We start from the raw sequence: 15,642 nt of genomic DNA, 5'->3' as shown, positions 1-15,642 counted from the left end.
TGTGAGCTGGCCGCAACACCGCAGGATTGCTTCAGAACCTAATCTTGTTCCGACACGGCACGCTGAGCCTTTGGTTAATTCCTCTTCCTGGTGGGAAATGAGAGTTAAATTTGCCCGTCCAGACACCTCCAGCTAGTCTCTCATTGGTTCTCGCTATTCCTGTTCATCTTCCGCAGAAATTGCAAACTGGGCCAAACAGGAGGTTAAAGGGACTGACTCTCCAAGTCGGGAGAGTGTTAGTAAAGCGTCTGGAATGTTGCACCCGAGTACCAGGGTACGAAAACTGAGACATATTTGAACACTTCTCCCGATCACATGGTTGATCATACTCTAGGTTCCACATGCATGTTTTAGCTGAAGGAAGAGTACCTTAAACCTGGGTAGTTGAAACCCGTGGAATGGGTACCATGCAATATGACTTCAAAGGGTCTTCATTTGCTCACCGAACCTCTCCAATCCTATCACTGCTGCGTTTATGCCCCTGTACACATGCTTGATTCTCTTTCGGAGACATAACTATCCATAGGTTTTAAGATACTTACTAGTCAGGTACATTCGTAGGCGTTTAATATGGAGTGTTGAGTCCATTTCGTTGAGCAAGGAGTAGCTCTTGTCTATTACATATTTGATTAAGGAACTTTATCTGTGCTCATTTCAATCTCTGGTTTTATGCAGCACCCCAACTCACCTTTCCCCTTAAGCAAGCATAAGTTGGTTTTCTAAATTTGAGACCCCGTTCTTTTTTGTAATTCAGTTCCTGTGTAGCCAAGTTTACATTCCGTGTATTACTGATATCTTATGATGTTTCTTTTTCTGTGTGACTTATTTCAGTTAGAATCATCATACCTGAATCCACTCATTGTGCTGCTAAGGGCCTGATGACATAGATTTCATTGCTGAGTGATATTGCTTTGTAAGTAAATACCACAACTTCTTTATCCATTTTTCACTTTCTTCGATGTTGAACTTGTACTGTAAACGAGGTTCTTGTAAACAGAGGCGTTCCAAACTTTGGGGTGGCTGTGTCTTTTTGATTTTAATTTCCCTAAGCTATAGGACCATAAGTGGAAGTGCCCTAGGCTCTGTTGCTTTGTTTTTTAGATGTTTCAGGAAACACCATACACTTCTCCCGAGTGTCTGTTGGCTATTTACATCCCGCCCATCAGCATAACAAGGCTCCCAGTTCTCCATGGCCTGTCCTGTCTTTCTGGATCTTACACTTTTTTCAGATGGCCCTTTTGACCGGGGGGAAGTGAGACTTCATTGTAGTGCAGATTTCCTTTGCAAGCTTGCTTGGTTGGCCAAAAAGGGCGTATGCGTTTTTTCCTGAATATATTCAGGAAAAAACGCATACGCCCTATTTGGCCAAGTGCATCATTGTGGACGTTCTGCCTCTTTTCCTATGCTTTCAATGCAATTCCTGTTTACCTCCTGAAATCGGTTTCCTGCAATTCTGCCCCGCTTTCAAGTCCTCTTGGCAGCCTTACTTCAGTATATTTTTGGACGATAGCTGTCATTTATAAGTCTGCAGTGTTGTGAATTACAGTGCCCCTGAGCTCCTTTCTTCAACTCGCTTTCTTGTGAGCTGGCCGCAACACCGCAGGATTGCTACAGGCCCTAATCTGGTTCTGGCATGGCACGCTGAGCCTTTGGTTAATTCCTCTTCCTGGTGGGAAATGAGAGTTAAATTTGCCCGTTCAGACACCTCCAGCTAGTCTCTCATTGGTTCTCCCTATTCCTGTTCATCTTCCGCAGAAATTGCAAACTGGGCCAAACAGGAGGTTAAAGGCACTGACTCTCCAAGTCGGGAGAGTGTTAGTAAAGCGTCTGGAATGTTGCACCCGAGTACCAGGGGACGAAAACTGAGACATATTTGAACACGTCTCCCGATCACATGGTTGATCATACTCTAGGTTCCACATGCATGTTTTAGCTGAAGGTAGAATACCTTAAACCTGGGTAGTTGAAACCCGTGGAATGGGTACCATGCAATATGACTTCAAAGGGTCTTCATTTGCTCACCGAACTTCTCCAATCCTATCACTGCTGCGTTTATGCCCCTGTACACATGCTTGATTCTCTTTCGGAGACATAGCAATCCATAGGTTTTAAGATACTTACTAGTCAGGTACATTCTTAGTCGTTTAATATGCGGTGTTGAGTCCATTTCGTTGAGCAAAGAGTAGCTCTTGTCTATTCCATATTTGGCTTAAGGAACTTTATCTGTGCTCATTTCAATCTCTGGTTTTATGCAGCACCCCAACTCACCTTTCCCCTTAAGCAAGCATAAGTTGGTTTTCTAAATTTGAGACCCTGTTCTGTTTTGGAATTCAGTTCCTGTGTAGCCAAGTTTACATTCTGTGTATTAGTGATATCTTATGATGTTTCTTTTTCTGTGTGACTTATTTCAGTTAGAATCATCATACCTGAATCCACTCATTATGCTGCTACGGGCCTGATGACATAGATTTCATTGTTGAGTGATACTGCATTGTACGTAAGTACCACAAGTTCTTTATCCATTTTTCACTTTCTGTGATATTGAACTTGTACGGTAAATGAGGTTCTTGTAAACAGAAGCGTCCCAAACTTTGGGGTGGCTGTGTCTTTTTGATTTTAATTTCCCTAAGCTATAGGACCATAAGTGGAAGTGCCCTAGGCTCTGTTGCTTTGTTTTTTAGATGTTTCAGGAAACACCATACACTTCTCCCGAGTGTCTGTTGGCAATTTACATCCCGCCCATCAGCATAACAAGGCTCCCAGTTCTCCATGGCCTGTCCTGCCTTTCTGGATTTTACACTTTTTTCAGATGGCCCTTTTGACCGGGGGGAAGTGAGACTTCATTGTAGTGCAGATTTCCTTTGCAAGCTTGCTTGGTTGGCCAAAAAGGGCGTATGCGTTTTTTCCTGAATATATTCAGGAAAAAACGCATACGCCCTTTTTGGCCAAGTGCATCATTGTGGACGTTCTGCCTCTTTTCCTATGCTTTCAATGCAATTCCAGTCTACCTCCTGAAATCGGTTTCCTGCAATTCTGCCCCGCTTTCAAGTCCTCTTGGCAGCCTTACTTCAGTATATTTTTGGACGATAGCTGTCATTTATAACTCTGCAGGATTGTGAATTACAGTGCCCCTGAGCTCCTTTCTTCAACTCGCTTTCTTTTGAGCTGGCCGCAACACCGCAGGATGGCTTCAGGCCCTAATCTGGTTCCGGCACGGCACGCTGAGCCTTTGGTTAATTCCTATTCCTGGTGGGAAATGAGAGTTAAATTTGCCCGTCCAGACACCTCCAGCTAGTCTCTCATTGGTTCTCGCTATTCCTGTTCATCTTCCGCAGAAATTGCAAACTGGGCCAAACAGGAGGTTAAAGGCGCTGACTCTCCAAGTGGGGAGAGTGTTAGTAAAGCGTCTGGAATGTTGCACCCGAGTACCAGGGGAGGAAAACTGAGACATATTTGAACACGTCTCCCGTTCACACGGTTGATCATACTCTGGGTTCCACATGCATGTTTTAGCTGAAGGAAGAATACCTTAAACCTGGAGAGTTGAGACCCGTGGAATCGGTACCATGCAATATGACTTCAAAGGGTCTTCATTTGCTCACCGAACTTCTCCAATCCTATCACTGCTGCGTTTATCCCCCTGTACAGATGCTTGATTCTCTTTTGGAGACATAGCAATCCATAGGTTTTAAGATACTTACTAGTCAGGTACATTCTTAGGCATTTAATATGGGGTGTTGAGTCCATTTCGTTGAGCAAGGAGTAGCTCTTGTCTATTCCATATTTGGCTTAAGGAACTTTATCTGTGCTCATTTCAATCTCTGGTTTTATGCAGCACCCCAACTCACCTTTCCGCTTAAGCAAGCATAAGTTGGTTTTCTAAATTTGAGACCCTGTTCTGTTTTGGAATTCAGTTCCTGTGTAGCCAAGTTTACATTCTGTGTATTAGTGATATCTTATGATGTTTCTTTTTCTTTGTGACTTATTTCAGTTAGAATCATCGTACCTGAATCCACTCATTATGCTGCTACGGGCCTGATGACATAGATTTCATTGTTGAGTGATACTGCATTGTACGTAAGTACCACAACTTCTTTATCCATTTTTCACTTTCTGTGAATTGAACTTGTACGGTAAATGAGGTTCTTGTAAACAGAGGCGTCCCAAACTTTGGGGTGGCTGTGTCTTTTTGATTTTAATTTCCCTAAGCTATAGGACCATAAGTGGAAGTGCCCTAGGCTCTGTTGCTTTGTTTTTTAGATGTTTCAGGAAACACCATACACTTCTCCCGAGTGTCTGTTGGCAATTTACATCCCGCCCATCAGCATAACAAGGCTCCCAGTTCTCCATGGCCTGTCCTGCCTTTCTGGATTTTACACTTTTTTCAGATGGCCCTTTTGACCGGGGGGAAGTGAGACTTCATTGTAGTGCAGATTTCCTTTGCAAGCTTGCTTGGTTGGCCAAAAAGGGCGTATGCGTTTTTTCCTGAATATATTCAGGAAAAAACGCATACGCCCTTTTTGGCCAAGTGCATCATTGTGGACGTTCTGCCTCTTTTCCTATGCTTTCAATGCAATTCCAGTCTACCTCCTGAAATCGGTTTCCTGCAATTCTGCCCCGCTTTCAAGTCCTCTTGGCAGCCTTACTTCAGTATATTTTTGGACGATAGCTGTCATTTATAACTCTGCAGGATTGTGAATTACAGTGCCGCTGAGCTCCTTTCTTCAACTCGCTTTCTTTTGAGCTGGCCGCAACACCGCAGGATGGCTTCAGGCCCTAATCTGGTTCCGGCACGGCAAGCTGAGCCTTTGGTTAATTCCTCTTCCTGGTGGGAAATGAGAGTTAAATTTGCCCGTCCAGACACCTCCAGCTAGTCTCTCATTGGTTCTCGCTATTCCTGTTCATCTTCCGCAGAAATTGCAAACTGGGCCAAACAGGAGGTTAAAGGGACTGACTCTCCAAGTCGGGAGGGTGTTAGTAAAGCGTCTGGAATGTTGCACCCGAGTACCAGGGGAGGAAAACTGAGACATATTTGAACACGTCTCCCGTTCACACGGTTGATCATACTCTGGGTTCCACATGCATGTTTTAGCTGAAGGAAGAATACCTTAAACCTGGAGAGTTGAGACCCGTGTAATGGGTACCATGCAATATGACTTCAAAGGGTCTTCATTTGCTCACCGAACTTCTCCAATCCTATCACTGCTGCGTTTATCCCCCTGTACAGATGCTTGATTCTCTTTTGGAGACATAGCAATCCATAGGTTTTAAGATACTTACTAGTCAGGTACATTCTTAGCCATTTAATATGGGGTGTTGAGTCCATTTCGTTGAGCAAGGAGTAGCTCTTGTCTATTCCATATTTGGCTTAAGGAACTTTATCTGTGCTCATTTCAATCTCTGGTTTTATGCAGCACCCCAACTCACCTTTCCGCTTAAGCAAGCATAAGTTGGTTTTCTAAATTTGAGACCCTGTTCTGTTTTGGAATTCAGTTCCTGTGTAGCCAAGTTTACATTCTGTGTATTAGTGATATCTTATGATGTTTCTTTTTCTGTGTGACTTATTTCAGTTAGAATCATCGTACCTGAATCCACTCATTATGCTGCTACGGGCCTGATGACATAGATTTCATTGTTGAGTGATACTGCATTGTACGTAAGTACCACAACTTCTTTATCCATTTTTCACTTTCTGTGATATTGAACTTGTACGGTAAATGAGGTTCTTGTAAACAGAGGCGTCCCAAACTTTGGGGTGGCTGTGTCTTTTTGATTTTAATTTCCCTAAGCTATAGGACCATAAGTGGAAGTGCCCTAGGCTCTGTTGCTTTGTTTTTTAGATGTTTCAGGAAACACCATACACTTCTCCCGAGTGTCTGTTGGCAATTTACATCCCGCCCATCAGCATAACAAGGCTCCCAGTTCTCCATGGCCTGTCCTGCCTTTCTGGATTTTACACTTTTTTCAGATGGCCCTTTTGACCGGGGGGAAGTGAGACTTCATTGTAGTGCAGATTTCCTTTGCAAGCTTGCTTGGTTGGCCAGAAAGGGCGTATGCGTTTTTTCCTGAATATATTCAGGAAAAAACGCATACGCCCTTTTTGGCCAAGTGCATCATTGTGGACGTTCTGCCTCTTTTCCTATGCTTTCAATGCAATTCCAGTCTACCTCCTGAAATCGGTTTCCTGCAATTCTGCCCCGCTTTCAAGTCCTCTTGGCAGCCTTACTTCAGTATATTTTTGGACGATAGCTGTCATTTATAACTCTGCAGGTTTGTGAATTACAGTGCCCCTGAGCTCCTTTCTTCAACTCGCTTTCTTTTGAGCTGGCCGCAACACCACAGGATGGCTTCAGGCCCTAATCTGGTTCTGGCACGGCAAGCTGAGCCTTTGGTTAATTCCTCTTCCTGGTGGGAAATGAGAGTTAAATTTGCCCGTCCAGACACCTCCAGCTAGTCTCTCATTGGTTCTCGCTATTCCTGTTCATCTTCCACAGAAATTGCAAACTGGGCCAAACAGGAGGTTAAAGGGACTGACTCTCCAAGTCGGGAGGGTGTTAGTAAAGCGTCTGGAATGTTGCACCCGAGTACCAGGGTACGAAAACTGAGACATATTTGAACACGTTTCCCGATCACATGGTTGATCATACTCTAGTTTCCACATGCATGTTTTAGCTGAAGGTAGAATACCTTAAACCTGGGTAGTTGAAACCCGTGGAATGGGTACCATGCAATATGACTTCAAAGGGTCTTCATTTGCTCACCGAACCTCTCCAATCCTATCACTGCTGCGTTTATGCCCCTGTACACATGCTTGATTCTCTTTTGGAGACATAGCAATCCATAGGTTTTAAGATACTTACTAGTCAGGTACATTCTTAGGCGTTTAATATGGGGTGTTGAGTCCATTTCGTTGAGCAAGGAGTAGCTCTTGTCTATTCCATATTTGGCTTAAGGAACTTTATCTGTGCTCATTTCAATCTCTGGTTTTATGCAGCACCCCAACTCACCTTTACCCTTAAGCAAGCATAAGTTGGTTTTTTAAATTTGAGACCCTGTTCTGTTCTGTAATTCAGTTCCTGTGTAGCCAAGTTTACATTCCGTGTATTACTGATATCTTATGATGTTTCTTTTTCTGTGTGACTTATATCAATTAGAATCATCATACCTGAATCCACTCATTGTGCTGCTAAGGGCCTGATGACATAGATTTCATTGCTGAGTGATATTGCTTTGTAAGTAAATACCACAACTTCTTTATCCATTTTTCACTTTCTGCGATGTTGAACTTGTACTGTAAACGAGGTTCTTGTAAACAGAGGCGTCCCAAACTTTGGGGTGGCTGTGTCTTTTTGATTTTAATTTCCCTAAGCTATAGGACCATAAGTGGAAGTGCCCTAGGCTCTGTTGCTTTGTTTTTTAGATGTTTCAGGAAACACCATACACTTCTCCCGAGTGTCTGTTGGCAATTTACATCCCGCCCATCAGCATAACAAGGCTCCCAGTTCTCCATGGCCTGTCCTGCCTTTCTGGATTTTACACTTTTTTCAGATGGCCCTTTTGACCGGGGGGAAGTGAGACTTCATTGTAGTGCAGATTTCCTTTGCAAGCTTGCTTGGTTGGCCAAAAAGGGCGTATGCGTTTTTTCCTGAATATATTCAGGAAAAAACGCATACGCCCTTTTTGGCCAAGTGCATCATTGTGGACGTTCTGCCTCTTTTCCTATGCTTTCAATGCAATTCCAGTCTACCTCCTGAAATCGGTTTCCTGCAATTCTGCACCGCTTTCAAGTCCTCTTGGCAGCCTTACTTCAGTATATTTTTGGACGATAGCTGTCATTTATAACTCTGCAGGTTTGTGAATTACAGTGCCCCTGAGCTCCTTTCTTCAACTCGCTTTCTTTTGAGCTGGCCGCAACACCGCAGGATGGCTTCAGGCCCTAATCTGGTTCCGGCACGGCAAGCTGAGCCTTTGGTTAATTCCTCTTCCTGGTGGGAAATGAGAGTTAAATTTGCCCGTCCAGACACCTCCAGCTAGTCTCTCATTGGTTCTCGCTATTCCTGTTCATCTTCCGCAGAAATTGCAAACTGGGCCAAACAGGAGGTTAAAGGGACTGACTCTCCAAGTCGGGAGGGTGTTAGTAAAGCGTCTGGAATGTTGCACCCGAGTACCAGGGGAGGAAAACTGAGACATATTTGAACACGTCTCCCGTTCACACGGTTGATCATACTCTGGGTTCCACATGCATGTTTTAGCTGAAGGAAGAATACCTTAAACCTGGAGAGTTGAGACCCGTGTAATGGGTACCATGCAATATGACTTCAAAGGGTCTTCATTTGCTCACCGAACTTCTCCAATCCTATCACTGCTGCGTTTATCCCCCTGTACAGATGCTTGATTCTCTTTTGGAGACATAGCAATCCATAGGTTTTAAGATACTTACTAGTCAGGTACATTCTTAGCCATTTAATATGGGGTGTTGAGTCCATTTCGTTGAGCAAGGAGTAGCTCTTGTCTATTCCATATTTGGCTTAAGGAACTTTATCTGTGCTCATTTCAATCTCTGGTTTTATGCAGCACCCCAACTCACCTTTCCCCTTAAGCAAGCATAAGTTGGTTTTCTAAATTTGAGACCCTGTTCTGTTTTGGAATTCAGTTCCTGTGTAGCCAAGTTTACATTCCGTGTATTACTGATATCTTATGATGTTTCTTTTTCTGTGTGACTTATTTCAGTTAGAATCATCGTACCTGAATCCACTCATTATGCTGCTACGGGCCTGATGACATAGATTTCATTGTTGAGTGATACTGCATTGTACGTAAGTACCACAACTTCTTTATCCATTTTTCACTTTCTGTGATATTGAACTTGTACGGTAAATGAGGTTCTTGTAAACAGAGGCGTCCCAAACTTTCGTGTGGCTGTGTCTTTTTGATTTTAATTTCCCTAAGCTATAGGACCATAAGTGGAAGTGCCCTAGGCTCTGTTGCTTTGTTTTTTAGATGTTTCAGGAAACACCATACACTTCTCCCGAGTGTCTGTTGGCAATTTACATCCCGCCCATCAGCATAACAAGGCTCCCAGTTCTCCATGGCCTGTCCTGCCTTTCTGGATTTTACACTTTTTTCAGATGGCCCTTTTGACCGGGGGGAAGTGAGACTTCATTGTAGTGCAGATTTCCTTTGCAAGCTTGCTTGGTTGGCCAAAAAGGGCGTATGCGTTTTTTCCTGAATATATTCAGGAAAAAACGCATACACCCTTTTTGGCCAAGTGCATCATTGTGGACGTTCTGCCTCTTTTCCTATGCTTTCAATGCAATTCCAGTCTACCTCCTGAAATCGGTTTCCTGCAATTCTGCCCCGCTTTCAAGTCCTCTTGGCAGCCTTACTTCAGTATATTTTTGGACGATAGCTGTCATTTATAACTCTGCAGGTTTGTGAATTACAGTGCCCCTGAGCTCCTTTCTTCAACTCGCTTTCTTTTGAGCTGGCCGCAACACCGCAGGATGGCTTCAGGCCCTAATGTGGTTCCGGCACGGCACGCTGAGCCTTTGGTTAATTCCTCTTCCTGGTGGGAAATGAGAGTTAAATTTGCCCGTCCAGACACCTCCAGCTAGTCTCTCATTGGTTCTCGCTATTCCTGTTCATCTTCCGCAGAAATTGCAAACTGGGCCAAACAGGAGGTTAAAGGGACTGACTCTCCAAGTCGGGAGGGTGTTAGTAAAGCGTCTGGAATGTTGCACCCAAGTACCAGGGTATGAAAACTGAGACATATTTGAACACGTTTCCCGATCACATGGTTGATCGTACTCTAGGTTCCACATGCATGTTTTAGCTGAAGGAAGAATACCTTAAACCTGGGTAGTTGAAACCCGTGGAATGGGTACCATGCAATATGACTTCAAAGGGTCTTCATTTGCTCACCGAACCTCTCCAATCCTATCACTGCTGCGTTTATGCCCCTGTACACATGCTTGATTCTCTTTCGGAGACATAGCAATCCATAGGTTTTAAGATACTTACTAGTCAGGTACATTCTTAGGCGTTTAATATGGGGTGTTGAGTCCATTTCGTTGAGCAAGGAGTAGCTCTTGTCTATTCCATATTTGGCTTAAGGAACTTTATCTGTGCTCATTTCAATCTCTGGTTTTATGCAGCACCCCAACTCACCTTTACCCTTAAGCAAGCATAAGTTGGTTTTTTAAATTTGAGACCCTGTTCTGTTCTGTAATTCAGTTCCTGTGTAGCCAAGTTTACATTCCGTGTATTACTGATATCTTATGATGTTTCTTTTTCTGTGTGACTTATATCAATTAGAATCATCATACCTGAATCCACTCATTGTGCTGCTAAGGGCCTGATGACATAGATTTCATTGCTGAGTGATATTGCTTTGTAAGTAAATACCACAACTTCTTTATCCATTTTTCACTTTCTGCGATGTTGAACTTGTACTGTAAACGAGGTTCTTGTAAACAGAGGCGTCCCAAACTTTGGGGTGGCTGTGTCTTTTTGATTTTAATTTCCCTAAGCTATAGGACCATAAGTGGAAGTGCCCTAGGCTCTGTTGCTTTGTTTTTTAGATGTTTCAGGAAACACCATACACTTCTCCCGAGTGTCTGTTGGCAATTTACATCCCGCCCATCAGCATAACAAGGCTCCCAGTTCTCCATGGCCTGTCCTGCCTTTCTGGATTTTACACTTTTTTCAGATGGCCCTTTTGACCGGGGGGAAGTGAGACTTCATTGTAGTGCAGATTTCCTTTGCAAGCTTGCTTGGTTGGCCAAAAAGGGCGTAGGCGTTTTTTCCTGAATATATTCAGGAAAAAACGCCTACGCCCTTTTTGGCCAAGTGCATCATTGTGGACGTTCTGCCTCTTTTCCTATGCTTTCAATGCAATTCCAGTCTACCTCCTGAAATCGGTTTCCTGCAATTCTGCACCGCTTTCAAGTCCTCTTGGCAGCCTTACTTCAGTATATTTTTGGACGATAGCTGTCATTTATAACTCTGCAGGTTTGTGAATTACAGTGCCCCTGAGCTCCTTTCTTCAACTCGCTTTCTTTTGAGCTGGCCGCAACACCGCAGGATGGCTTCAGGCCCTAATCTGGTTCCGGCACGGCAAGCTGAGCCTTTGGTTAATTCCTCTTCCTGGTGGGAAATGAGAGTTAAATTTGCCCGTCCAGACACCTCCAGCTAGTCTCTCATTGGTTCTCGCTATTCCTGTTCATCTTCCGCAGAAATTGCAAACTGGGCCAAACAGGAGGTTAAAGGGACTGACTCTCCAAGTCGGGAGGGTGTTAGTAAAGCGTCTGGAATGTTGCACCCGAGTACCAGGGGAGGAAAACTGAGACATATTTGAACACGTCTCCCGTTCACACGGTTGATCATACTCTGGGTTCCACATGCATGTTTTAGCTGAAGGAAGAATACCTTAAACCTGGAGAGTTGAGACCCGTGTAATGGGTACCATGCAATATGACTTCAAAGGGTCTTCATTTGCTCACCGAACTTCTCCAATCCTATCACTGCTGCGTTTATCCCCCTGTACAGATGCTTGATTCTCTTTTGGAGACATAGCAATCCATAGGTTTTAAGATACTTACTAGTCAGGTACATTCTTAGCCATTTAATATGGGGTGTTGAGTCCATTTCGTTGAGCAAGGAGTAGCTCTTGTCTATTCCATATTTGGCTTAAGGAACTTTATCTGTGCTCATTTCAATCTCTGGTTTTATGCAGCACCCCAACTCACCTTTCCCCTTAAGCAAGCATAAGTTGGTTTTCTAAATTTGAGACCCTGTTCTGTTTTGGAATTCAGTTCCTGTGTAGCCAAGTTTACATTCCGTGTATTACTGATATCTTATGATGTTTCTTTTTCTGTGTGACTTATTTCAGTTAGAATCATCGTACCTGAATCCACTCATTATGCTGCTACGGCCCTGATGACATAGATTTCATTGTTGAGTGATACTGCATTGTACGTAAGTACCACAACTTCTTTATCCATTTTTCACTTTCTGTGATATTGAACTTGTACGGTAAATGAGGTTCTTGTAAACAGAGGCGTCCCAAACTTTCGTGTGGCTGTGTCTTTTTGATTTTAATTTCCCTAAGCTATAGGACCATAAGTGGAAGTGCCCTAGGCTCTGTTGCTTTGTTTTTTAGATGTTTCAGGAAACACCATACACTTCTCCCGAGTGTCTGTTGGCAATTTACATCCCGCCCATCAGCATAACAAGGCTCCCAGTTCTCCATGGCCTGTCCTGCCTTTCTGGATTTTACACTTTTTTCAGATGGCCCTTTTGACCGGGGGGAAGTGAGACTTCATTGTAGTGCAGATTTCCTTTGCAAGCTTGCTTGGTTGGCCAAAAAGGGCGTATGCGTTTTTTCCTGAATATATTCAGGAAAAAACGCATACGCCCTTTTTGGCCAAGTGCATCATTGTGGACGTTCTGCCTCTTTTCCTATGCTTTCAATGCAATTCCAGTCTACCTCCTGAAATCGGTTTCCTGCAATTCTGCCCCGCTTTCAAGTCCTCTTGGCAGCCTTACTTCAGTATATTTTTGGACGATAGCTGTCATTTATAACTCTGCAGGTTTGTGAATTACAGTGCCCCTGAGCTCCTTTCTTCAACTCGCTTTCTTTTGAGCTGGCCGCAACACCGCAGGATGGCTTCAGGCCCTAATGTGGTTCCGGCACGGCACGCTGAGCCTTTGGTTAATTCCTCTTCCTGGTGGGAAATGAGAGTTAAATTTGCCCGTCCAGACACCTCCAGCTAGTCTCTCATTGGTTCTCGCTATTCCTGTTCATCTTCCGCAGAAATTGCAAACTGGGCCAAACAGGAGGTTAAAGGGACTGACTCTCCAAGTCGGGAGGGTGTTAGTAAAGCGTCTGGAATGTTGCACCCAAGTACCAGGGTATGAAAACTGAGACATATTTGAACACGTTTCCCGATCACATGGTTGATCGTACTCTAGGTTCCACATGCATGTTTTAGCTGAAGGAAGAATACCTTAAACCTGGGTAGTTGAAACCCGTGGAATGGGTACCATGCAATATGACTTCAAAGGGTCTTCATTTGCTCACCGAACCTCTCCAATCCTATCACTGCTGCGTTTATGCCCCTGTACACATGCTTGATTCTCTTTCGGAGACATAGCAATCCATAGGTTTTAAGATACTTACTAGTCAGGTACATTCTTAGGCGTTTAATATGCGGTGTTGAGTCCATTTCGTTGAGCAAGGAGTAGCTCTTGTCTATTCCATATTTGGCTTAAGGAAGTTTATCTGTGCTCATTTCAATCTCTGGTTTTATGCAGCACCCCAACTCACCTTTACCCTTAAGCAAGCATAAGTTGGTTTTCTAAATTTGAGACCCTGTTCTGTTCTGTAATTCAGTTCCTGTGTAGCCAAGTTTACATTCCGTGTATTACTGATATCTTATGATGTTTCTTTTTCTGTGTGACTTATTTCAGTTAGAATCATCATACCTGAATCCACTCATTGTGCTGCTAAGGGCCTGATGACATAGATTTCATTGCTGAGTGATATTGCTTTGTAAGTAAATACCACAACTTCTTTATCCATTTTTCACTTTCTGCGATGTTGAACTTGTACTGTAAACGAGGTTCTTGTAAACAGAGGCGTCCCAAACTTTGGGGTGGCTGTGTCTTTTTGATTTTAATTTCCCTAAGCTATAGGACCATAAGTGGAAGTGCCCTAGGCTCTGTTGCTTTGTTTTTTAGATGTTTCAGGAAACACCATACACTTCTCCCGAGTGTCTGTTGGCAATTTACATCCCGCCCATCAGCATAACAAGGCTCCCAGTTCTCCATGGCCTGTCCTGCCTTTCTGGATTTTACACTTTTTTCAGATGGCCCTTTTGACCGGGGGGAAGTGAGACTTCATTGTAGTGCAGATTTCCTTTGCAAGCTTGCTTGGTTGGCCAAAAAGGGCGTATGCGTTTTTTCCTGAATATATTCAGGAAAAAACGCATACACCCTTTTTGGCCAAGTGCATCATTGTGGACGTTCTGCCTCTTTTCCTATGCTTTCAATGCAATTCCAGTCTACCTCCTGAAATCGGTTTCCTGCAATTCTGCCCCGCTTTCAAGTCCTCTTGGCAGCCTTACTTCAGTATATTTTTGGACGATAGCTGTCATTTATAACTCTGCAGGTTTGTGAATTACAGTGCCCCTGAGCTCCTTTCTTCAACTCGCTTTCTTTTGAGCTGGCCGCAACACCGCAGGATGGCTTCAGGCCCTAATGTGGTTCCGGCACGGCACGCTGAGCCTTTGGTTAATTCCTCTTCCTGGTGGGAAATGAGAGTTAAATTTGCCCGTCCAGACACCTCCAGCTAGTCTCTCATTGGTTCTCGCTATTCCTGTTCATCTTCCGCAGAAATTGCAAACTGGGCCAAACAGGAGGTTAAAGGGACTGACTCTCCAAGTCGGGAGGGTGTTAGTAAAGCGTCTGGAATGTTGCACCCAAGTACCAGGGTATGAAAACTGAGACATATTTGAACACGTTTCCCGATCACATGGTTGATCGTACTCTAGGTTCCACATGCATGTTTTAGCTGAAGGAAGAATACCTTAAACCTGGGTAGTTGAAACCCGTGGAATGGGTACCATGCAATATGACTTCAAAGGGTCTTCATTTGCTCACCGAACCTCTCCAATCCTATCACTGCTGCGTTTATGCCCCTGTACACATGCTTGATTCTCTTTCGGAGACATAGCAATCCATAGGTTTTAAGATACTTACTAGTCAGGTACATTCTTAGGCGTTTAATATGGGGTGTTGAGTCCATTTCGTTGAGCAAGGAGTAGCTCTTGTCTATTCCATATTTGGCTTAAGGAACTTTATCTGTGCTCATTTCAATCTCTGGTTTTATGCAGCACCCCAACTCACCTTTACCCTTAAGCAAGCATAAGTTGGTTTTTTAAATTTGAGACCCTGTTCTGTTCTGTAATTCAGTTCCTGTGTAGCCAAGTTTACATTCCGTGTATTACTGATATCTTATGATGTTTCTTTTTCTGTGTGACTTATATCAATTAGAATCATCATACCTGAATCCACTCATTGTGCTGCTAAGGGCCTGATGACATAGATTTCATTGCTGAGTGATATTGCTTTGTAAGTAAATACCACAACTTCTTTATCCATTTTTCACTTTCTGCGATGTTGAACTTGTACTGTAAACGAGGTTCTTGTAAACAGAGGCGTCCCAAACTTTGGGGTGGCTGTGTCTTTTTGATTTTAATTTCCCTAAGCTATAGGACCATAAGTGGAAGTGCCCTAGGCTCTGTTGCTTTGTTTTTTAGATGTTTCAGGAAACACCATACACTTCTCCCGAGTGTCTGTTGGCAATTTACATCCCGCCCATCAGCATAACAAGGCTCCCAGTTCTCCATGGCCTGTCCTGCCTTTCTGGATTTTACACTTTTTTCAGATGGCCCTTTTGACCGGGGGGAAGTGAGACTTCATTGTAGTGCAGATTTCCTTTGCAAGCTTGCTTGGTTGGCCAAAAAGGGCGTAGGCGTTTTTTCCTGAATATATTCAGGAAAAAACGCCTACGCCCTTTTTGGCCAAGTGCATCATTGTGGACGTTCTGCCTCTTTTCCTATGCTTTCAATGCAATTCCAG

The 15,642-nt window shown here is 43.7% G+C and overlaps 1 long non-coding RNA gene across 2 annotated transcripts in view; it reads left to right on the top strand.

Moving 5' to 3' along the window:
• LOC137218210 (uncharacterized) overlaps positions 1-15,642 on the top strand; it is an 824,059-nt gene that overhangs the window by 529,406 nt on the left and 279,011 nt on the right. Inside the window, exon 4 of one of the 2 annotated variants that reach the window (XR_010940529.1) lies at positions 1,756-1,856. The exons of the other annotated variant lie outside the window; for it this stretch is intronic. This is a non-coding gene — a long non-coding RNA (uncharacterized lncRNA). Of the gene's footprint in view, positions 1-1,755; positions 1,857-15,642 lie in introns of those variants that run through there. 2 annotated transcript variants of the gene reach the window in all.

This window comes from Pseudorca crassidens, unplaced genomic scaffold, assembly GCF_039906515.1.
Source record: "Pseudorca crassidens isolate mPseCra1 unplaced genomic scaffold, mPseCra1.hap1 Scaffold_46, whole genome shotgun sequence".
Taxonomy (NCBI): domain Eukaryota; kingdom Metazoa; phylum Chordata; class Mammalia; order Artiodactyla; family Delphinidae; genus Pseudorca; species Pseudorca crassidens.
Note: the sequence above shows the minus strand (reverse complement) of the source record. Positions and strands in the feature narration are given on the sequence as shown.